The sequence below is a fragment of the Rhincodon typus genome, chromosome 4, assembly GCF_021869965.1.
Source record: "Rhincodon typus isolate 14 chromosome 4, sRhiTyp1.1, whole genome shotgun sequence".
In the NCBI taxonomy this organism is placed as follows: domain Eukaryota; kingdom Metazoa; phylum Chordata; class Chondrichthyes; order Orectolobiformes; family Rhincodontidae; genus Rhincodon; species Rhincodon typus.
The window spans coordinates 91,521,228-91,546,822 of NC_063335.1; positions in this window are offsets into that span (position 1 = coordinate 91,521,228).

The following is a 25,595-nucleotide window of genomic DNA, read 5'->3' on the forward strand; positions in this document are numbered from 1 at the left end:
CTGTCTACTTGCTTTCTGTGTCTCATGCACAAGTATCCCTAAGTCCCTTTGTGTTGCAGCTTTCTGCTGTTTTTATTTTTTTGTTTAAATAATATTCTGTTCTTTTGTCTATTTGAAAGTCCAATTCCAATACAACTGTTGGTTTTATCCTCTGTCCACTCTGGCTGAAACTTCCTCAAAAATTTCTATTAAATTAGTCAGGCACGATTTCCCTTTCATGAAGCCATGGTGACCCTGTTTCATTAGATTATGCTTTCCCAAATGTTCTGCTGTTACTTCCTTAATAATTGATTCCGATGCTTTTCCAACAATGCGTGTTCAGCTAATTGGCCTTTAGTTACCCGCTTTTTGCTTCTCTCCCTTTTTGAATAGAGATGTCATGGTTACCAATTTCAAATTCTCTGATACTTTTCTTGAATACAAGGAGATTTGGAATAGTGACTACTAATGTATTCGCTATTGGGGTGACATGGTGGCTCTGTGGTTAGCACTGCTGCCTTACAGCACCAGGGGCCTGAGTTCAAATCCACCCTCAGGTGACTGTCTGTGTGGAGTTTGAACATTCTCCCTGTGTCTGCATGGGTTTGCTCCAGTTTCCTTCCACAGTCCAAAGATGTACAGGTTAGGTGGATGGGCCATGCTAAATTGCCCATAGTGTTCAGGGGATATGTGGTTTATAGGGGGATGGGTCTGGGTGGGATGCTCCACAGCTCAGTGTGGACTTGTTGGGCCAAAGGGCCTGTTTCCACACTGTAGGGATTCTATTCTATCTCTTTTTAATAGCTACCTCTTTTAGGATTCTAGGATAGAAGCCATCAAGACCAGGACACTTATTTGCTTGTTTAATCCCATTAGTTTGACTGATCCTTCTTCTTTTATAATGGTGCATGGTACTTAATTCCTACACCATATTCTCTAGTATTAATGGAATGTTCAAAATATTTTCAACTGTAAAGACTGTTGCAAATATCTGTTTAACTCCTCGGCCATTTCCTTGTTCCCCAAAACTGTCTCCGCAGATTCATTTTCTAAGGATCTTACATTCACTTTGATCTCTCTCTTCCTTTTTAAGATATTTAAAGAAGTTCTTATTGTAAGTTTTTTTTTTATTTTGCTTGCTGTAATGCCTTTGTAGTTTATTTTCCTGCCTTATTATCTTTTGAATCCTCCTTTGTTGGACTTTGAATTTATTCCTTTATATTGAGGTGTTGGGGTTATCACTGATTTTGGCCTTTGTATATGACGGTTTTTTTCAACTTAGTACTCTCCTTAACTTCCTTGGTTAGCCATGTTGGCTTATCCTTCTCTTTGAAACTTTCCTCCTTACTGGAATGTATTTTTGCTGAGAGTCATGAATTGCATCCTTAAATGTCTACAACTGCTTGCTTACTGGTATCCCTACTAATCTATCCTAAACTGGTCTGGGCTACATGTGACTCCAGACCCATAGTAATGTGGTTGACTTTCAACTGGGCAACTAGGGATGTGATAAATCATCCCATGAATGTATAAAGTAATTTGGGCAGGCAAAACTACCAGCTTTTTGATAACTTGAGTAGAACTCCTTGCTTCCACCCACAGCCTGCGTGTGATATCCTTAGAATAAATGGAGCTGATGTAAGGTGAATATTAACTCCTTCAAAACCATTATCTGTACAACAGCTTGGGGAGAAGTGTGGGAATGGGGTCAGAGATTAGGTGTGGAGCAGAAAGGAACTGAGAGATAGTAAGAACTGCCAATGCTAGAGTCTGAGATAACACAGTGTGAAGCTGGAGGAACACAGCAGGCCAGCAGCATCAGAGGAGCAGGAAAGCTGACGTTTTGGGTCAGGACCCTTCTTCAGAAATGGGGGAGGGGAAGGGGGCTCTGAAATAAATAGAGGGGGACGCAGTGATAGCAGGTAGATAGTGGAGCAGACAGGTGGGAAAGAAGACAGACAGGTCAAGGAGGCAGAGATGAAGCTTGTAAAGGTGAGTGCAGGTAAGATAGTGGTGGGGATTGGTCAGTGAGGTGGGAGGAGCGGATAGGTGGGAGAGAAGACGGACAGGTCAATAAGGCAGGGATAAGAGGGGGCCTGGTCTTGGGATGAGGTCAGGGGTGGGGAGATTTTGAAGCTAGTAAAGTCCACATTGAGACCATTGGGTTGTAGGCTTGCAAGACGGAATATGAGATGCTGCTCCTCCAGTTTCCGGGTGGTGTTGTTGTGACACTGGAGGAGGCCCAGGATAGACATGCGTCCAGGGAGTGGGAGGGGGAGTTGAAGTGGTTCGCGACTGGGAGGTGCTGTCGTTTGTCGTGAACAGAGTACAGGTGCTCTACAAAGCGGTCTCCGAGCCTCCGCTTGGTCTCACTGATGTAGAGGAGGCCACATCGGGAACAGCAGATACGATAAACCACATTAGCAGATGTGCAGGTGAACATCTGTTTGATGCGGAAGGTTTTTTTGAGGTCTGAGGTGGAGGTGAGGGGTAGGTGTAGGGGCAGGTGTAACACCTTCCGCGGTTGCAGGGAAAAGTGCCGGGGGAGGTGGGGCTAGTAGGGAGTGCGGAGCGGACGAGGGAGTCGCGGAGAGAGTGGTCCCTCCGGAAGGAAGATAAGGGTGGGGAGGGAAATATATCCTTCGTAGTGGGGTCAGATTGCAGGTGGCGGAAGTGGCGGAGAATGATGTGTTGAATCCGGAGGTTAATGGGGTGATACGTGAAAAACCTTCCACATCAAACAGATGTTCACCTGCATATCCGCTAATGTGGTCTATTGTATCCGCTGGTTAGTTTGGTGATCAAATGGACAGGTCTGAGAGAATGTGAGGTGAGGCGGACATCATGTGAGATCAGTGATTGAGGGGATCAGAGAGAAATTAGAGGCAGGCTGGAGATCAGGAAGGTCAGGGTGAGATCCTTGCTGATTGGGAATCAGAAGCAACTTGGAGTGTCAGAGACTAATGGGAGATTAAAGAGTCATTGCTGGGAAAGTTGGTGGTGCAATAGTTGGGTCATGGAGGGTCTTTGGGAGGAATTACGCTGTTGATAGTGGATGGTTTTACAGGAAGCCTTGCTGGAAACTTTCAAGTGTATTCCAGCTCTGAAGCATGATTAGTTAAGTTAGGGTCAAAAGACGATTGTCAGTCACAGTAAGAAATTTGGGAAGATCAAATGAAATGTTGAGCAAAGTCCTTGATGTTGTGATCAAAATATTACATTTTCCAAACAAGCCCTGGATGTCAAATGCGATTCTCACTAGTAAGCAATGAAAGTGTTATTAATGGAGGTCTTTACACATTATTAATGTCACTCAATTTCGCCTCATTAATATGCACTCTCCAATTCTCCTATCTTCTGGATAGTAACTATGCTGAGAATTGCTGACATGAAAGTCAGAGCGGGTACCTGGTGACTTCAACTCACCACTTGCTCCTCTGGACCTCCATTTAAACACCTGGAACCAATAACTTAGGGCATGTTCCATGGGCAGTGACCACACACAACCCACATCCATGGTTATTGGTGCCTCAGTGCTGCACTTTGGAGTACACTAGCATCTCACATTGCAATACAATTCAAGAACACTTTGTGCTCACAGGCTTCCAGCTCACCGATTGAATCAGACGGCATCTCAGGGCTACTTGCTTGCTCTCTGTTAGCACTCAGTCATGTTGCACCAGCCTGGACACTCACAGCACCCCTGCATTGCCTTGCCTTTTAGCACTCTTCCCCTTCAGCTACATTTTAATGCTCACTGTAGTTATGTCTTGACTTGAATTTTAGCACAGATTCAAAGCCAGACAGCTTGCCCCAGTTGTAAGCAGCCATCAGTCAATAAGGTAGGCATGTTATTCTATGTCGCCATACTATGTCAATGTCTTACCTATAGCATATGCTAGCAGCTTTGCATAAACAAACTACATGTGCATTAACCAAATGGCCCTGTGTTAAAGTCAATGGGGAGTAGTCCTTGGTCAGGTCAACAGCTAAGCCAAACAGTTAAGGGTATAACTGTGATTAATCCAGGAGTTTGGGCATGGCAGACCTTTGGTGGTCAGGGCAGGGGCTCTATCTCACTGCAGTTCAGGAAGTCCTACATGTTCAGTGCAACTAATCTGGGAATTTGCAGATTTTCATTTGGGGAGGTGCTTGGAAATCAGTCAGGAGTTCCCCCAGTCATGTAACAAGGCTGTCCATCTAAGTTGGTCTCGTGCTAGAGCACTGTCAGTCCCAGGCACCAGAGGTTGGGAGGTGTGTCAGAGGATGATGAAGTTGTTGGAAAGTACAGAGCTCATGCTGGAGATTAGAGGCAAACCTTGGAATGCCAAGGGAACAAGGATGGTGAGATGAGGGGGGAGGAGCTATCAGTGTATGGAAGGACTTTGGATGCTGTAGCTGGAAATTGAGAGGCAGTAACCATCACTGTGGCCTCAGAGGAAAGAGTGTGACTGACCATCATGGGCATGACTAAACTGTAGTGATGCAGTTCCGGAGTGAGGATGAGAATTGGAGATATGATTCAAATAATTGGTGGAAGCAAGTGGAGATGGACTGTTCAGGGACAGCTAAGACATGGAGATTCAATGGAGTGGGTAAACCTGTTGACTAGACAATTAGGTGAGCATTGGAGAAGGAGGGCCCAACATGGGAGTGGTATGTAGATAACAAAACAGATTTGGGACAATCACTCAAGGCCACTCACTCGGTCACATGAGAGAAACCCTCAACAAAACAATTGGTTGGTTTCTGGTAAGATTCAGCCCGGTGTTAAAAATAAAACTTGCAGTTTCATTTCACCATTCACAACACCTAGACACCCATAGCACTTTACAGCCAGTGAAGTACAATGAGGTGTTGACACCATTGTGATGCAGGAAATGCAGCAGCAAACTGCACAGCAAGCTTCCACAAATAGAAATGTGACAATGATTCGACAATGGAGAGTATGGTAGGGTGGAAATGAGTCCAGGTATGGTTTGGTGAATTGGAGAACTTTACCAATGAACTTTGATAGTAGAATGGTTGTTCTCAAAGAATCATTTAGCACAGAGGGATGTCATTCAGCCCAGCATGCATTATTTGAAATAGCAATATAATCAGACATGTCCCCCACCTTCAGCCAATAATTTTTCAACTATTCTTTACAAGTTTGTATCCAACTCTTTTCTGAAATTTATAGATCAATCTACTTTGCACAGCTCTTTGATGCAGATCGTAACATCTCACTCCATAATATTTTCTCCACATGGTCTCACTAGGTCTTTTAGTAATTACAATGAACCTGTGCCCTCTGGCTTCTGAGCTCCTTCTAGTGGAAACAGTTTTGTGTCGCTCACACTATGACAACTCTACAAAATTTTGTATACGCCTGTTAAATCTGCTGTAGTCTCTCTACATAAATGAATTCCCTCATTTCTGATTACCTTTCAGTAAATCTAAACAAACCTCCACAATACCATCTCTAAGGCCTTGACATCCTTCTTAAGATGGTCATGTTTAGAATTGGACACAAGACTTAAAACAGATTTAACAAGTGATTAATGAAATTATAACTTCCTTTGTTTTATATTCATGCATCTACAGTATTTATAAAGTTCAGCGTTCCAGATTTCATTTTAAAACTTCTTTTAAAATGCTTCTGGAATCGTCTTCCAGATCTTCCTTCACTCCCTCAACAGTATATCATTTAGCCTATTTTATGATCTTTACATTTACCATAATATACAATGATTTCTGAGTTATGGAGGGAGGATTGTGCTCTATGGTGGACAGTGAATCAGAACTAAAGACGTAAGGACAGACAAGTATTCTGGACTTTCAGTTGATGATAATTGGCATTTTGTGACTATATGCTGATTATTTCTTCAAATTAAATATGTAGGCTGATTACTGAGTGTCTGTGCCAGCAGATTCAAATGTGCAAGAAGAGTCTGTGATAGGTTGCACAGTTGAAGGTCAGTGGAAGCAAACCAAATGGATGGGCAGCGTCCATGATAGCATTCTTCCAAGGATCTGTTTAAAAGGGTGTCTAATGTTCACTTTAGGGTAAAATGCATAGGGTTTGTAGAAGGATATTAAATGAGTGGGATTGAGTTGTCAGTAGAGGTAGACGAGAACAGGTTTATAGTAGGGTTAGTATGATGGGCTAAATGGCCTTTTGTCTTTTCATACTTCTGTGCATTCTGATTTTGTCTAAATTCAAAGCCTGATAAATGTGAACACTTGTCCCTTGGGCCCTCTCTGACATTGCAGCTTTGACAACTGTTTAAAGACTTGCTTGATGATGTTTTAACAGAGTCTCTGGGTGGCCTGTTAGCACAAACATGAGAGCATTTGTTTCCTGACCAGACGGTCTGAGTGGAATTGTTAGACAGAACAACGTGTGGTGGTAAAGAATTCCAGTTTTGCACTGAGTAATGCAGGCAGGCAGGGGCATGGCTTAAGTGCTGCAATCATCATTTAATTCAGAATGACTTTAGCTTCAGGTTTTATCAGAGATAGCCATGTTTCAGCTTCAGCCTTTTTTTTAACTCCATATCACTCTATCCATCTCTCCCGTTTGTTTGCACCTGTTATTTATTCAACCTCATAAACGTAGTGCCCCTTGAACTCAAATATTAACATTGAATACTAAAAGTCATGGCTCTCAAAAGCAGCCAATTTCAGTTTACTATTCCCTGTTAGCACAGCTTAAATAGCAATGATTCTCCTGCTGGAACAGTGGCTTTAATAAAATCTTAGTCTGCTTTATTTCTACCCTACATTCAGGAGAAGAATTGAACCAAAAATATTTGTTTCAACTGCAACTTGCACAACTTCGAGACAAAGCACTTAATACCCAGTGAAATGTTATCATCATCGTGGTGCGATGGCTCAGCGGTTAGCACTGCTGCCTCACAGACCCAGGGACCTAGATTTAATTCCAGCCTCAGGTGAGTATCTATGTGGAATTTGCATGTTCTCCTTGTGCCCGTGTGAGTCTCTGCCAGGTGCTTTGGTTTACTCCCACAGTCCAAAGATGTGCAGGTTAGGTGGATTATCCGTGGTAAATGTGAGATTACAGGGTTAAAGTGGGGTACTGGGTCTAGATGGAATGCTCCTTGGGGGTGGGGGGTGGGGAGCGGGTCATAACTATAAAAGGCTACACCAATTAATGGTGGTTATGGGTTGACATAAGTTGGTTTTGAGCTGGCATAGGGAGTGTGAGGGGCCTTGGAGATAGGTAAAGTCATAGATTGGCACAAAGGGTAGGACAGGCCATGTCGATAGAGAGGCATAGGTTGACAAGAAGCAGACGAGAAGATATGGCGGGGGAGCCGGAGTTGTAGTTGTCGGGTCAGAGGAATGTGGCGATGTGTTGGAATGGTAGGCGAATAAGGCGTCTGTGAAAAGTAAGGCCCATATGAAATGAAATCTAGAGAGCCTTACTCTTTTGATATTAACTGGGATAAAGTTGCAGAGCCTGATGTATCATTAAGCAGCCCCTTCAGTTCGTCTCCACCCTGTTTTTCGGTGCAGAGGGCCTAACTTCTGTTAGTACCACTCTCATACCCAAGAACAAAAATCAGACCATTCAGAGAAGTTTCTCCCCCATCATGTTTGTGGAATCTTGAATTTCCCTAACTCTGCACATTCAACCGATAAGAAAAAAATCAACCCCACGGCCTCAATTTTCACAGTGATGAAGAAAACAGCTCTAGAGTCTCAAATCTGAAAGTTCATCTCCTCAATACAGCACCAACCATTCTTTTAGGGGATTGTTTACGGTCAATTTCCAAACTACACACCCTTGGTTGACAGTACCAAGGTGTAACAGCAACTACCCCCATGACGTTTGATTTTCATCAACTATGAATGGAAAAAATGGCATGTGCCAATTAGGCACAGTAGGGTCATGTATAAACTTTGGGGAGATGCCAGGTACCCTACTAGAGAGATAAGGTGCCCTTCTGGATGTGGTGTCAGGACATCCTTATGGCAGGTCAGATGACTTTACGGAGTGAGAAGATGTACTCTGAGGTTGTTAAAAGGAGACATGAGTGGGTCTAAAATGTGTGTAAACTCATTGAAACTGTCAAGATAATTGGAGCAGACAAGAGTGTTATCAACAGAACCATCAAGTAGAACAGTCAAAAGGAAGCATCAATAGGAGCTGTCAAACAGTAAAAGGGAGGTCAAGTTGTCAAAACATTTAAAACCCCTGCCCTTTACATATTTATAAAAAACGCTTCAGTGATTGAAAAGAATCCATGCTTGCTATTTCATTCTATTGTCAAAAGCCTGAGGGTTATTGTTATTGGCTTAATGCTCCATGACTAATTTCACACACATATGTTATCACAGTCAAGTGCATCTCAATTCACAGTTTGATTAACAGCTCCAAATGGTGATAACTTTTTGTCATGGGACTAAGGAAAGGGAATTAAAGAAAGCTGAATGTGATAAATGGGTTTTTATCAATGAAATACCAAGAACTACAGATGTTTGAGTCAGAGATAAAAAAAAAGTATGGAGCTGGATGAACACAGCAGGCCAGGCAGCATCAGAGGAGCAGGAAAGTTGATGTTTCGGGTGGGGACCCTTCTTCAGAAATGAGGAGGGGGAAGGGAGCTCAGAAGTAAATAGACAGAGGAGGGGTGGGGCTGGGGAAGGTAGGTGGCTGGTGATAGGTGAGTGCAAGTAGGGGGTGGTGGGGATTGGTCAGTGAGGTGGGAGGGGCGGATAGGTGAAAGAGAAGATGGACAGGTTGTGTCAGGTCAAGGTTGCGGGAATGAGAGGGAGGCTTGGACAAGGGATGAGGCCGGGGATGGGGAGATTTTAAAGCTGGTGAATTCCATTTTTAGGCCATCAAGCTGTAGGCTCCCGAGGCAGAATATGAGGTGCTGCTCCACCAGTTTGCAGGTGGCGTCATTGTGATACTGGAGGAGGCCCAGGATGGACATGTCACCCAGGGAGTGGGAGGGGGAGTTAAAATGGTTGGCGACCAGAAGGTGTTGTCGTTTGTTGTGAACAGAGCGCAGATGTTCTACAAAGTGGTCTCCGAGCCTCCACTTGGTCTCACCAATGTAGAAGAGGCCACATCGGGAGCAGCGGATGCAATAGACCACATTAGCTGATGTGCAGGTGAACCTCTGTCTTATGTGAAAGGTTTGTTTGGGGCCTGGGATGGAGGTGAGGGGGGAGGTGTAGGAGCAGGTGTAGCACTTCCTGCGATTGTAGGGAAAGGTGCCGGGGGTGATGGGGATAGTGGGGAGTGTGGAGTGGGCGAGGGAGTCGTGGAGAGAGTGGTCCCTACAAAAGGCAGGTTGGGGTGGGGAGGGAATATATCTCTTTGGTTGTGGAGTCGGATTGTAGGTGGTGGAAGTGGTGGAGAATGATACGTTGGATGCGGAGGTTGGTGGGGTGATATGTGAGGACAAAGGGGATTCTGTCTTTATTTTTGTTGGGGGGAGGCGATGTGAGGGCAGAGATGTGGAAAATGCAAGGGATGCGTTTGAGGGCATTTTAGATCACCAGAGGGGGGAAGTTACGGTCGCGAAATAGCAGGACATCTTGGATGTCCGAGAGTGGAACGCCCGATCTTGAGAGCGGACGCGGTGGAGGCAGAGGAAATTGGGAGTAAGGGATCACATTCTTGCAGGAAGATGGGTGAAAGGAGGTGTAGTCTAGGTAGCTGTGGGAGTTGGTGGGCTTGAAATAGATGTCAGTTTCAAGGCACTCACCAGAGTTCTTTTTGATACCTCATGTCAACCATGATGGATACAGGTAGGTATAAGGTATGTGAGAGGTATTAGTTGATCTGAGTTAACACTACATTAGCATAGGCCTATAAAGGGCCATTGGGTGGGCGGAGAGCATTGGTTAAAATAGAGGTCATGAAGTGCCATGGAAGTGTGTGGAATGTTTGAGGTGCCATGCTTGGTATAGGTGAGTCATGGTAGATGACGATAATGAAACCATAAGATGTAAGAGCAGAATTAAGCCATTCAGCCCATCAAGTCTGGCCAGCCATTCAATTACGGCTGATATGTTTCTCAACCACATTGTTCTGCCTTCTCCCTGCAACCTTTGATCAAGACTAATCAAGGACCAACCTATAACTGTCTTAAATACACTCAATGACTTAGTCTCCTCAGCCTTCTGTGGCAATGAGTTCCACACATTCACCATTGTCTGGCTGAAGTGATTCCTCCTCATCTCAGTTCTAAAGGGTAGTTCCTTCACTCTGAGGCCGTGCCCTCGGGTCCTAGTCTGCCCTAATAGTGGAAACACCATATCCATATCTACTCTATTCAGGCCTCTCTGTATCCTGTAAGTTTTAATGAGATCCCCCTCTCATTCTCCTAAACTCTATCGGGTACAGACCAAAGTCCTCAATTGCTCCTTATATGACAAGCCCTGCATTCCCAGAATCATTCTTGTAAACCTCCTCTGGAACCCCTTTAACCAGCACTTTCTTAGATACCGGACCTAAAACTGTTCATGATACTTCAATTGCAGCCTGACCAAGCCTTATGCAGTCTCAGCGGTACATCCTTGCTCTTGTATTCTAGCCGTCTTGAAATGAATGCTAACATTCTGCTGAATTGCCTCCCTAACTGCCAACTGAATCTGCACATTGACCTGAACAGAATCCTGAACTAGGACTCCAAAGTTCCTCTGTGCTTCAGATTTCTGAAATCTTTCCCCATTTAGAAATAAGTATATGCCTAATTATTTTTACCAAAGTTAATGACTTCATGCTTTCCCACATTGCATGCCATTTACCACTTCTTTGCCCACTCGACTAGTCTGTCCAAGTCCTTCTGCAGCCTCTCCGCTTCCTCAACACCTACCTGGCCCTCCACCTATCTTTGTGTCATATGCAAACTTCGTAACACTGCCCTCAGTACCTTCGACCAGATCATTAATATATAACGTGAATAATTGTGGTCGCAATACTGACCCCTGCGGAACTCTACTAATCACCGGCTGCCATCCTGAAGAAGACACCTTTATCACTAACCTCTGCCTTCTGCCAGTCAGCCATTCATGTAACCATGCCAGTACCTTCCCCCTAACACCATGAGCTGTTAAATCTTACTTAACAGCTTCCTCTGCAGCATCACGTCAAAGGCCTTTTGGAAATGCAAATAAATCACCTCCACTGGTGTTCCTTTGTCTAACTTGCTTGTTAACCTCTTCAAAAATTTCCAACAGATTTGCCAGGCATGACGTCCCCTTGACAAAGCCGTGCTGACTCAGCCCTATTTTACCACGCACTTCCGCAATCTCATCCTTCATAATGGACTCTAAAATCTTACCAACGACTGAGGTCAGGCTAACCGGCCGATCACTTCCTACCTTCTGCCTCCCTTCTTTTTTAAACAGTGGTGTTACATTAACCATTTTCCAGTCCTCTGAGACCTTCCCTGACTATAGTTATTCCTGAAGGATCACTAGCAGTGTCTCCACAAACTCCCCAGGTATCTCCTTCAGAGTGTAGGACATTTGGTCTGGGTGATGCATCCACTTCTAGACCTTCCCGAGCACCCTCTCCTTAGTAGTGGCCATTACACTCACCTCCGCCCCTGATCCTCTTGAAGTTCTGGTATGCTGCTGGTATCATCCTCTGTGAGGACTGATGCAAAGCGCCTTCTCAGTTCCTCCTCCATTTCTTTGTCCTCCATTACCACTTCTCCAACATTATTTTCCAAATGTTCAATGTCCACTCCTGCCTCTCTCTTACCTTTTATATACCAAAGAAAAGTTCCTGCAATCTTCTTCTATATTATGAGCTAGCTTACTCTCATGTTTCATCTTCTCTCTACCACGCCCCCAGCTTATTATTTTTTTCAGTTGTGCTCTGCTGGCTTTTAAGGTCTTCTCACTATTCTTCATCACATTGCGTGCTTTTTCTTTGGTGTGTGTGGAAAGGTGATGAGTTGTGAGGGCCAGAGGGTTGTTTTCTCAATTACTTGCTTTTGTTCTTTGACAATGAGCTGATGCACCAAGGCAGGCTTTCAGCCCAGCCCATGTCCGCACTGGGCTGTCCCTGCCCTGTTTCTGATGTTGCTTGCCATGACTCCGAGAGAATAGCACCCATGACCTCCAGAACAAACCTAAAGTTCCAGGTCAGTTTCTCCCACGTTGGGTTGGTTTTCAAAGCAGGAATTCTGGATCGGGCCTCTAGTTTGAGATTTAGACCCCTGCTCTTTCTAACTCAAATATTGAGTTACAGCCGACATTCAGTTGAAAACATTAACGAAAGTTTCTACATGTGCTACCAGACTGTAGAAACTAGAAAGGCCCGAACCCAATCCTCACTGTGTATCAAACCAGCTCAAGTTAGGATGAATGCTTCTAGATAAGAAAGGGAACAAGAATCAGCCCAAATTCTCATTCTTGATCATTGTTCAGCGAATCCTGGTGAAAGGTGAGGACATCAGGTTGGGGGTTAGGATCAAGCTCAGCTGTGATGCCCCTCCTAGCACACTGCCAATCCTTATCACCTAGACAACAGTCATTTGACATTGTTTCTGCTTTTGGTAACGTTTAATTTCTGCACTACCAAGAAATTATTTGCATCGACACTAATTTATGATGAAAAATTCAGTACCAGCCTAAAATCACAGAAACAAGTTTGGCACCATGTAAAATTTCAAGCTTGACATTAGAGGGGTAATTTTAAACCATCTGTCATATTTCAATAAACAGGGTAGAAGCTTGGGCAGGAGGGGGAGGGATAGGTGGCACTGACACACAAATAGGGCAGTTATTTTTCCATACTCACAATCAGATACTGCCACCTAAAACACTTTAGTTGTTACAGGTACAGGCCATAATTACAAAAAGAACTTGCATTTATTTTGTGCCTTTCATAACTTCAGGACTTGAGAAACACAGATACTGTTGAAATATATTGAAATGCAGCAATCAATTTTCACATAGTAAGGTCTATGTGATTTTTCACTTCATTTACTCACTATATATTTGCAGACAGAATGTAACTGTTCTGAAATGGTGTTGCTCACACTGCATTTCATCTCCCCAGACCACATTGTGACCAGCAAATACAGTAGACTAGATTGAGTGAAATCACTGCTTCAACTGGAAGGTGGATCTGGGATTTTGGATACTGAGGAGGGAGGAAGAAAACAGGCAGGCATTACACCTACTGCGATTGCAGGGGAAGGTACCGTGGAAGTTTAGGGAGGAGAGGAGGAGTGGATCAGAGTGCCTGGAGGGAATGGTCACTGTGGAATGCTGACAAGGGAGGAGAGGGAAATATGCATCTGGTGATGGCATCCGCTAGCGGTGATGGAAACAGCGGCTAATGATCCTTTGAATGTGGATGCTGGTGGGATGGTGGGTGAGGACATCTATCGCTGATGTGGGAGGGAGGAGAAGGGGTGAGTGCCAAAGTGCGGGAGATGTGTTAGACCCAGCTGTGAGGCATGTCAACCACAGTGGGAGGAGTTAAAGAAGAAGTTGTTCAAAGTGAGGATGAGCTTAGCCAGGAGGAGGAGGGTGTTGGTGGATGGGGACAGTTTAGGCCTTTTATCCAGGAAGGAGCAGAGAGTCCTGAGACCATCCTGATAGTTTTTTGATTCTTTTGTTTGCTCCTTTAATGACATCCCATCTACCACCTTCAACAGTTCCTACCTTCACTGCCAATGCACAGTGCCAGCAGTGTTTACCATCTACAAGGTGCATTGCATTGACTCACCAGGTCTTCTCTGTCAGAACCCACCAATCCCATGTCCTCTGTCACCTAGAAGTAAGGACAGGAGGTGCATGAGGGCTTTCACATACAAGTTCTCCTCCTGGCCACTCACGATCCTGACTTGGAACTATATTGTTGTTCATTCACTATCACTGGGTCAAAATCCCGGAACCCTTTTGTTTACTGTAATGTAGATGTACCTACATTATTTAAATTGCAGCAGTTCAAAAAGGCATCTCATCAAGGGCATTAGATGCTGGCCTAGCCAACAATGCCCACATCCCATAATCCAAATAAAAAAAATTCCTGCACAACTTATCCTCTGAGAATCAATGCTGAAGTATTAGCCAAGATTATGGGAATACTTGTGACTGACTGTATTCCTAAAAGGCCTTATGTATAGGCAGCACTTAGAGAGGGACACAAAGTCTTGGACTAAGCCGTGACCTGTAACAAAACAGCATGAATGTTTTCATTGCCATCGATATTTTCTGGGAAATTAAGTCTTCCATCCCCCTCTCCATCACTTCTGCCCTCGTACTCTCAAGACATTTTCCTTTCATCTCTTACCAGTATCTCTCCCTCATTCCAAAAGTAAGAGGGCAAACTGTATTGAAAAAAAAGCTGCGTTTCCCAAGTAGTTAAAAAGCAAATGAAATATTCTGAAGCCTTTATGCTGTAGCCACAGCTATACAATGTTATCACAAGAACGGGTGGACCAAAGGGAGGTCCATGGCTGCACACAGCCAACACAAAGGTTTGCTCTTTTTGTTTTATGACACTTAGACTGATTGAATGAGGACCTGGTCTGGGAGATATTAAACACACCCTTTTCTAAGTCAGGTTTCCCGGGAGACTGAGGGAATGCCTTTGACAGCACCCCTCAAAAGAAAAGAGACCAAAAGAAAATTACATTTACACTTGTAACCCCCAGCGATATTGTCAGTCATTGGAAACACCCAGCTCCCCTCTCACAATCACCCCCTGCACTGTACAATAAGCACATTCATTGAAGACCCAAAGCCTCAAAAACCCTCGCAGGATAAGTAACACTTTCAAGACAATTAATCATTCTCATGGTCCTTCTGATAAAAGAGTGCCAGTTTGGGACCCTTGAAGCAGTTGCTGTGTGTGTGCTTTTCATGTTCAACTTCAAAAGGAGGTTGTAGCTGGATAAGCAGTATCGGGAACAGCATTATCAGATTGATGAATGGCTCTTAATGAACTTGGAGTGCTTTGTTCTGGTCACCTTAGCTGGAATGTCTCCCCTACAATCATCAGGTACTCACTGATTTGGGTAACATTGTGGTCTATTTCTCCAATCTGACTTAGTCGTAGCATTCTTGCATCTTGATTTTTATATTGGACATTGTCTTCAAACCTAAAATGGAAACCAAATTTATTTTGAAAACATTTTAAAAGCTGGTATGAATAAAAATGACCAAAAAGCCATCAAATAATTGTAAAAATACAACTAATTCAGTAATGCATTTTACCCAGTTTCCTTACCTATTCCGCCTCAGTCAGTTTCTGATAATGCATAAACTTGGTTGACTCTGCTTCCTTTGAAGTATCCTAGCAAGCCACTCAAGTGGATGAAGCTGCTGTTAGAGCCAGAGAGTAAAAGCAGAGAGTAAATAACTGTTTTGTGACATTTTAGGGGTGTGCTAAGCTGCTACTTACAATGAGCTTTCCCACTCTTTCTGTTATTCTGTTATTTTTGATAGCTTAACCATTAATACTAGCTAAGGTCTCCAAGACTCTGGCTGATAAATCTTTGTTAGGGGTACATTACCACTTCTTATATGACATTCAACAGGAGCGTTTTTGAGAAGTGTAGGGAATACGTTTGTTTAGATGATAACAGGTTTAAGAGGCTTTAGTGAAGGCCTTAACTTTGGTTCAATTGTAATGCTTTTACATCTGAGTTGAAAGGTGTGAATCCAAGTCAACATCAGAGAGTTGCTTGTTTCTGTAAAGAGACTTTCTCAGGAACATACAGAAGCAAATTTGAGGCGTCAAAGAGACCACAAAATCCTCCAAATGAAACATAGTCTGCAAATTGTGGATTCCATTTCATTTATCAGAACACATTATTACTGGAGTGCAAATAAAGCATCCCTCAATCCTGCATGAGAAAGACAGCTTACATTTGAAATCTCAAGACTTACTCACTTTCTGAAAAAGAATTGGAGATTTTTTTTTCCGAAAGCAATTGAAACCTCTTAAAAGTTATAAGATCAAGCTCTGTGTAAAGTTTAAAATTCTACACTGGAGTTTCTTCATTCATTGTAAAATGTAACATTTCCTCTCCTGCTTCCCATTAAACTATTCATCCATCCTGTAAAGCAATTTTGCAACTGTTGTCTTTCTCCTTCATCACACCCAATGCTGCTCTCAAACCTGTTAAGGTATTTTTTTCTCAGAAAGGTAATTTCCACCAAAGGAACTGTTATTGCTTCCCCCACTGACAAATAATTCAAATTCTTTGGTAAAAGTAAGTTTCCCTTTCATCTACCTCATTCTGCAACAGCTTTCCCTCCTCTGTCATCTGTTTTCCTTCTTGAAATTGTCATTTTTCACAATCCCATGTCCTTCCATTCATGCTGCTTCTTCTCAACAGCTTACAGGCTTCTTGCTCCCCTTCTTCCTTTCCTTTGTCTTGGATCATTTATCATTCCATCTCCTTAACAAGTTGCCACTCCCTGTGTGCCCTGTCATAGAAAAATTGTTTTTAGTTTACAATTAGAGTCATAGAGTCATACAGCATGGAAACAGACCCTTCAGCCCAACTCGTCCATGCTGACCAGGTTTCCTAATCTGAATTAGTTCCATTTGCTTATATTTGGCTCATATCCCCAAACCTTTCCTATCCATGTAGCTGTCCAAATATCTTTTAACTGTTGTAATTGTACCTGCTTTTCCACTTCGTCAGGCAGCTCGTGCCATATATGCTCCACTCTTTGTGTGATAAAGTTGCCCCTCAGGTCCCTTTTAAATCTGTTGCCACTCATCTTAAACCTATGCCCTCTAGTTTTGGACTATTGCGAAAAAACTTTGGCTATTCACCTTATCTATGCCCCTCATGATTTTATAAACTTCTATAAGGCCACCCACCATCCTTCCTATAGCAGTGTGATCAGAATTACATGTATTACTCCAAATGTGGCCTTACTAATGTCTAGTAAAACTGTAACATGATGTCCCAACTCCTGTACTCACTGCTGTGACTAATGAAGGCAAGCATGCCAAATGCCTTCTTTACCACCCTGACTACCTGTGACAACACTTCCATGGAACTAGGTACCCTAGGTCTCTCTGTTTGACAACTCTCCCCATAGCCCCATCATTAACTGTCTAAGTTTGTCCTGGTTTGTCTTCCCAAAATGCATTTATCCAAATTAAACTCCATTTGCCATTCCTCAGGCACTGGCCCAGTTGATCAAGATCCCGTTGTACACTTAGATAACTTTCTTCACAGTCCACTGTACCAACAATTTTGATGTCATCCGCAAACTTACTATCTACGCTTCCTATACTCTCATCCAATTCGTTTATAAAAATGATGAATAACAGTGGACCCAGAACCAATCCTTGTGGCACACCACTAGTCCAGTCTGAACAACAACCCTCCACCACCACTCCCAGTCTCCTACCATCAAACCAATTTTGTATCCAATTGGCTAGGTCTCCCCATATCCCATGTGATTGAACCTTACTAACCAGTCTGCCATGCAGAGTTCTGTCGAAGGCCTCACCAAAGTCCATGTAGACAATATCTACCATTCTGCCTTCATCTATCTTCTTGGTCACCACATCAAAAAACTCAATTAAATTTGTGAGACACAATTTCCAATACACAAAGCCATGCTGACCCACCCTAATCAGTCTTTGCCTTTTCAAATGTATGTGGTACCTGTCTCTTAGAATCCCTTCCAACAACTTACTCACCACTGATGTTGGGCTTACTGGTCTGTAGTTCCCTGGCTTTTCCTTGCAGCCTTTCTTAAATAATGGCACAATATTAGCAACCCTCCGCTCTTCTGGAACCTTACTTGTTGTCTGGAACCTTACTTGTTGCCATCAATGGTACAAATATCTCTGCTAGGGATGTCCCAATCTCTACCTTAACTTCCCACAATGTTCTGGGATACACTTGAGCAGGTCCCGGGGATTTATCTACTTTTTAAGTCTTACGACCTCCAACACCTGCTCTTCTGTAATTTAGGCTTCTTTCAAGACATCCCTCTTTATTTCCCCAAGTTCCCTAGCTTCCATGTCTTTTTCCACAGTAATGGGGTATACCTATAGTACCATCTCAAAAAAGTGATCACCCCCTTTTTATTTCTCGTTTCTAATCATATAGCTTCACTGGACGGTCCCTCAGGAAGATCCTATCTAAGTACTGCTGTGATGTTTTCCCTAATCAAAAATGTCACGCCCCCTCCTCTCTTGCCTCCCCTTCTATCCTTCCCATAGCATCTGTACCCTGGAACATTGTGCTGCAAGTCCTCCCTCAGCCATGTTTCTGTAATAGCTATGATATCCCAGCCCCATGTTCCCATCTATGTCCTTATTACTAATTGAACAACAACATAACTAAATCCAATAATGTAAGGTAATCACCAAAAAACTGCCCCGGAAAGACATTTCTTTACCTAAGGAATGGTAAGATGTGGAACTTATTAACAGCAAGAGGCTTAAACAGAGTATAAACATCAGGATGGATTAGTTTGGTTGAATGGTCTCTTTCTGTGCTATGTATCCATTGTAATCCAAAATGCATCATCCAGGCTAAAACCACAGTGCAGTTCGAAATGACTCCTGTGACCTGTTGGATGAGATAAAGCAATACCCATCCATCGTTTGAGATGGAAATGAAAGATCCTATGATACTAATCTGAAAAGAGCAGAGGAATTTAGATTAGTATTGTGAGCATATTTATCTCTCAACCAACAGTAGAAAAACAGATTATCTAATCATTATGCCATTGTTGTTTGTTGAATCTTGCTGTGTGTAAATTGTCTGCAGTGTTTCCCACAAGACAATAATGACTGTATTCCAAACAATTATTTAGCTTAAATATAATTCATTCAGCTTTAAGACTTGTCAATCTGTAATCTCGAATAGAAAAAGTTAATGATAGTTCATACAGGTGTTCAACATTATGAAGGAGTTTGCAAAGTCAATCAGGAAAAGCTGACCAGTGATTTGGGCAGTAGAAGACAAAATTATAAAATAATCAACATTTAGTCTGAGCACAACATTGCAAATAAAAGCATTATGTTTCTCTCTAGCCCTCACCCCTCATCTTCCCACATGCTGACCATGATCTGTTATCTACCCAGCTTAATCATGCTTTTGTATCCCTCATGTCAACCTCATGCCAGGTTATACCCCCCCAACAACCAATCTTTGGCATGATGAGTGTAAGGACAACGTACCCAATATCCCCTAAAGGCAGAACTCAGGACCTAGGCAGAGATGAGATAAAATTAAATTCTATTAAGTTCTGTGTGCAACAGGCTTCAATATAATGAGAAAAGAATCTCATTCATAAATACCCATTTACTACATGTACATTCCTTCAACTGCCACTGCCTGTATGCTACGTCATGGAAAAAATGTTTTGAGTTTGCAATTACTAATTGAACAAGAACATAGCTAAAACCATTAAGATAAGATAGTTACCAATAAATCCAATAGATTGCCCCTGAAAGACATTTCTTTACCTAAGGAGTAGTAGAATGTGGAACTTGCTAACAGCAAGTGGCCAAAGTCAATAGCATAGAAGCATTTAAAGGGGAGTTATACAAACAAACATTCCAATCAATGCACAATCCCCAAAAACAAAAACAAAGGAATTCTTTTAGGCCCATTTCATTCAGTCTATCTCCACTTGGAGCAGTCAAACAAACTGAAATTGCAGGGGTAATAGGAACTGCCGATGCTGGAGAATCTGAGATAACAAGGTGTAGAGCTGGATGAACACAGCAGGCCAAGCAGCATCTGAGGAGCAGGAAAGCTGACGTTTCAGGTCGAGACCCTTCTTCAGAAAATGCAGGGGTCCCACTGTGATAATGGATGATTTTGAAATCAGGCATGTAGCAGAAAAATGGAAACTGTCTGGCTTATATTGTCCGAGTTAACAGGTAAGAAATGTTTATTTTTGGTCCTGCAGACATTCTTCTCAAAGGACATGCCTTTTAAATGCCTTGACAGCTTGACATGTTCCTCTGGTAGTTACTTTTAAAATTCACTTTGACACCTTTGAAAGATCCTCTTGACAGGCCTTTTGGGTCCTTTTGAAACTTTCTACAAATCCCCTTTGAAGGTCAATTGATAGGTTCTCTTTACATTTTTGTCAGATCCTCTTGTCAGTTTGACAATGTTTACAGGATTATTTACAGTTCCTATGAATTTAACAGCTCATGCATTTACGCACGTTTTATGCATAATCATGCCTTCGTCTAACTATTGCAAAGGGCACCTCACCTCCTGCCTCAGGCACCTAAACTTCCTCTGAAAGGTATCCAAAAAGGAACTTGGCTATCCAAAGAAATGCACAAAGTTCAGAGCTGTTCTTACCAGGTCTACATTGCACACCTTCAAATTCCCACTGCTAACTGAAGAAGGTCACATAGGGTTGGAGGTAACTGATGATTTAATTAGTAACAGTGTCCATGAACCATGCTTATGTGAAAAGCGACCCAACCTGATAGTAAATAATAAGGATGTGATGGAGAGCAGGACTTGCAATTTCTGGCCCCATCAACCATTTTTATCACAATGGGGAGGTTATTCACTCATGGCAAAAATCTGCTTTGCCTGGATGATTAGCTCAGTAACATGGTTATACTTTTAAAAACTTCAAGTGCCGGTGATATAGTTAAGACTGAAACATGTACAGTGTTCCACATTTTGAAGTCCTGATAAAGAGTGAGGTGGGATGGTAGACTGCACAACAAGTTCATGATTTTAATATAGTAAGAAGCAAAAAAGACAAAATAATTTATGAGATAGTTCACTGGTTGCAGAAAAGCAACAGTGCATGCAATTTATTAGGAAGTCTCATCATTGTATCAATAAAAAAGACTGATGAACTGTGACAAGAGGTTGGCGGAGAGTGGGTCTGACATTTTAAAATGACTGGAGCAAGGCAGTGTATTTGTTTAAGTGGATTGTCTTCAGTCATTGGATGTTTACTGAATGTCTGATCACTTTTGAAGTAAATGTTTCTTCAGTTCTGATCAACACACACAGGAAAGCTGGATAATTGATGAGAAGATGTCAGCAACCAATTCTTCAAACAATTGTAGTTGTACCACCATTTCCATTCTGATATTTATATCCTTCAATAAGGCAGCATGCGGCTTGGGAATGTAACCCCATGGTTGAATGCTGCATTTGACCAGGAATAGCAAGAGTGGGTGGAATTACAGAGCATTTCCTGATGCAAGCACAACTTTCTCAGTTAACTGAGTCTGCCGTTAACCAGAATTGACTGCATTTTAATTTTTTTCACTTGATATAAACGCAGAATAATAGCTACAATTCAAATGAGAGAGGGATTATAACAATGTAAGCGGTCAACATTAAGGAGCTGCAGCTTAAAACACCATTAGAGGCCTTCAGACTGAGCTGGAGCTGCCCCAGGTAATTTTTTAAAAATTCACGTAGTAGATAGCTGGCTTTGAGTTACAAGCTGGTAATTTGTTTTGAGCAGTTCCCAAGCCATCGTAAAGTTCGAGACTGCGACTAGGGGAGTGGTTTTACCAATGTCAGCAGAATCCAGAGATTGAATTACTACCTACAAGTTCCTGCCAGACACTTGTTATTCTTTATAATGTATTGTTCCATGGAATTGGTAACATTTTCATGAAGAGAAAAAAAACTGCTCTGTGGAGAGTTTCGGGAAAACTGCATATTAAAAAATAAATTCAGGAGAGTTTGCCTGAAGGGGTTGGGGCAGCTATAAATTTTCATAAAATTAGCCCAAAGACATTTGAGAGAGCAGTGGATTTACTGTTTTAGCTCTCTGATGATATAGAAGGAATGATCAGATTGCATTGGAGCTTATGAACAAATAAAGAAATTCATTGCCCTCTGTGTCCATATGTTTTTTTTTATATTCATTCATAGGGAGTCAGCATTGCTGGCTGTGCCACCGTTTCTTCATCCTTAATTGCCCTTGAGAAGATAGGGTAGAGGTGGCTTCTTGGACCTGTTGCAGTCTATGTGTTGGAGGGGCATCAAGTGTTCCAGAAGTGAAGGAGTTCCAGAACTTTTGCCCATCAACATTGCAAGAACAATGATATGTTTCCACATCTAGATCATTTGTGGCTTAGAGGGAAACTTACAGATTGTGGTGTTCTTATGTTTCTACTGTCTTTGTCCTTCTAAGTGACAGATATTGTGGATTTGTAAGGTACTGTCTAAGGGGCCATGATGAGCTATTGTAGTGCATCTTGTAAACTGTACGCATTGCTACCACATGTTAGTGATGAAGGTGATGGATGTGATGCTAATCAATTGGGCTACTTTGTCCTGGACGGTATCAAGCTCTTGAATATCATTGGAGCTACAGCAGGCCAGCAGGGAGTATGTCATTACAATCCTCACTTGTGCTTGCATATGGTGGACAGGCTTTGGGGAGTCAGGAGGTAAATCGCTTGCTGCAGAACTCTAAGCACCTGACCTGCTTTTGCAGCCACGGTATTATTTCGGCTGATCCAGTTCAATTTCTTGTCACTGGTACTCCCCAGAACGTTGATAGTGGGGTTTTAGTGATTGTAAAATGTCGAGAGATAATGGTTAGATTCTCTCTTGTTTGAGGTGGTCATTGTCTGACACTTGTGAGATACAAATGGCACTTGGCACTTCTCAGCCCAAGCCTGAATGTTGTCTAGGACTGCTACATATGTTTATAGACTGCTTCAGTATCTGAGGCACCATGAGTGATGCTGAACTTTGTACAATCATCAGTTATTATTCCCACTTCTGATCTTATGATAGAAGGTCATTGATGAAGCAGCTGAAGATGATTGGGCCTAGGACACTATCCTGAGGAACAAAGATTTCTTGGGACTGAGATGATTGACCTCCAACAACCACAGCATCATTTTTTGTGTTCAGTATGCAACTAGTGGAACATCTCCCCCAGATGTCCATTGACTCCAGTTTTGCTAGATGTCACACTTGGTGAAATGCTACCTTAATGTCAGGTATGGTCATTCTCACCTCTTCTCTGGAGTTCAACTCATTTGTTCTTGTTTGGACCAATACTGTATTGAGGTCAAGAGCGAAGTAGCCCTGGCTGAACACAAAATGTGCATCAGACAACAAGTTGTTTCTTTGCAAGTGCAACTTGATAGAATGATCAATGATTCCTTCCATCTCTTTGAGTTGCCCAAGAGTAGATTGACACGCAGTGCATGTAGATTCACTGGTCCACATAATTTCAGCTTCCTGAGTTCAACAAATTAAACTGTAATGAGGCTTTGCCAGAGAAGATAGCTAAATGAAAAAGACATTCAGTTGTACAGTAAACAATTCCATATAGCTCCCCATACTAAGGCCACTCATCCCATTGTAGACAGAGACAATGGCATGAGGTACATCTGGCATCTACCTGAGGCTTTTAGAGGATTCATACATAAAAATTGATACACAACAGTGAGTTGCAGGCTGTAATCAGGGATTCAACTGATTTATAAAGGGAGTGATAGATAACTGTGAATTAGATACAGGCCAGATTGAAATTGAAGGGATTGGATGGTATACGTATGGGATAATTGATTCAATGGAGCTACGTAATTTCTAATTTTACATCGTAGTATGCAACCAATTTGTTTAGCACATAGGTTAAGTTGTTTTGTGCAGCCATGCAGATGCAGTAACTCCAAGAGGCTGATATGTGCACAGACTACACAGGAACCTTTGGTGTGGCCATGCAGCTTGGGTTGATCATTGTCTGAGAGTGAGCTGCAGGTTAAAGTCTTATCAATGGGTTCAGATAGGCTATATATAGAAAAATAAATACCTGGAAATGATTTACAGGCTGGAATTTAACTGAGGGGTTCAGATAGTTTATGCAGAGAATAATAGAGATCCAGGAGAAAGCTAGAGGCTGTTTATAAAAGCTTTTATGAGTATTAGTGAAATAAAAGATAGTTTCACATTTTCAGAACATGCCACAGCACTTGTTGGTACATTATTTTTTTAATGCACTATCATATTTCCTCCAAGGAGGCAGCAACTAGCAGTCTTGCTGTACAAACAGTAATTTAGATGAGCATTAAGTTATCTGTTTTTGTGATGTGATTTGAGGAATATAAGTTAGCTGGATGTCAGGATATCTTCAAAGTGTGGCAGTGCATTTTTTACCTTCAACCAAATAGGTGGATGTGGCTTTCATTTAATAGATGAGATAACACTACCTGGATTCTGGCCCAGCCTTGTTTACATGGTCAAGGTCTGTAATAGAACTTGTACTCAAACCTACTTACTCAGAGATGAGAGTACTTAATTAAATGTTGCCAAAACCACTCTTGTATCCTTATGCTTCCTCCCCATTGGTTGATAGCACGCACAATGACAATATGTTACATCTAGTGTTCCATCTAGTTAAATTCTTGGCCTTTATAAATGTCAAAATTAGGGCTGTTCCTCTGTGTCTTAATAACCAGTTCCCAAGAAGAGTCATATTGAACTTTAAATATTAATTGTTTCTCTCCTTAGATACTGCCAGGCTTGCTGATTTTCTCCAACATTCCCTGTGTTTCAGATTTCCAGCACTCGTAATATTTTGCTTTTATTCTCCGAGAAAAGTTTGCTCTTTCACAGTACTACATTTATTTTCAGAATTTCCCTGCTCATTCAGATACTGCCCAATACTAAGAGTCATACTAGACATTGAGTTGTGTTTTTTTGACTGTGCTGAAATGTCTGGCGTCAGATCAAGCAACAACTAGATGCAATGCTTTCGGTTCAAATGATGCAGGATGCCATTCTTGGTCCAAGGACCTCTGCTGAAGAATGAGAGGGAGTTGAGGATGTCAGGTGAGACTAAGAATAAACACAACTCAGTAGCTGAAGCAGATTTTGCTCACTCTCATGTGTTGAATAACCAATCGAGTGCGATTGCTCTGAAAGGAATGGATTTTACCACCTAAGAGAACAACGGATAAGCAGAAGAAAGAAAAGGTGACTCATTCCACAGATAAGCTGTAAAAGCCATTTAATTACAATATGAATAACTGACACAGGTGGATGAACTTCGATAGGCAGAAGCCATTTAGCCTTTTAAGATGCTCTGATATTCTTACGATAATTTCTCACTCATTGTCTGAAACTTGCCTCATTATCTATGGACCACACCCCTCTAAGACCCCACTCATGGAATGGCAACCACTGAATTAAACATCAATACCTACTTGAGAGAGACAAGAGCAGTTGAATCTCTCCACAGGACACTTCAAAGCATTTTCCTCAGGCCTTTGCTACCTATTCCAATGCATATTAAAAGAATTTTAGTCCAGTTGGAGAGATACTATCTGAATGTGTTATACACACAAGGGAAGCAGATGTATATTGTCGACAAACTGTCAAGAGCAGCATTCCCAATGAAGAAAATAGACAATACTACAATAGCAACAAAAACAGAAGTTGCTGGAGAACTCAGCAGATCTGGCATCATCTGTGAAGAAAAGAATCAGAGTTAATATTTTGGGTCTGGTGACCCCTTCCTCAGACCTGATGGTAGCTGGGAAAACGTCAGTTTATATGCAGAAAATAGGGAGGGGGATGGGGAAGGGAGTAAACGATAGGAGAGAGCCCAAAGAGAGAGAAGAGCATTTGGATAGACAAAGGAGTTGATAATGATCTGGCTAGGAGGGTGAATAGTTA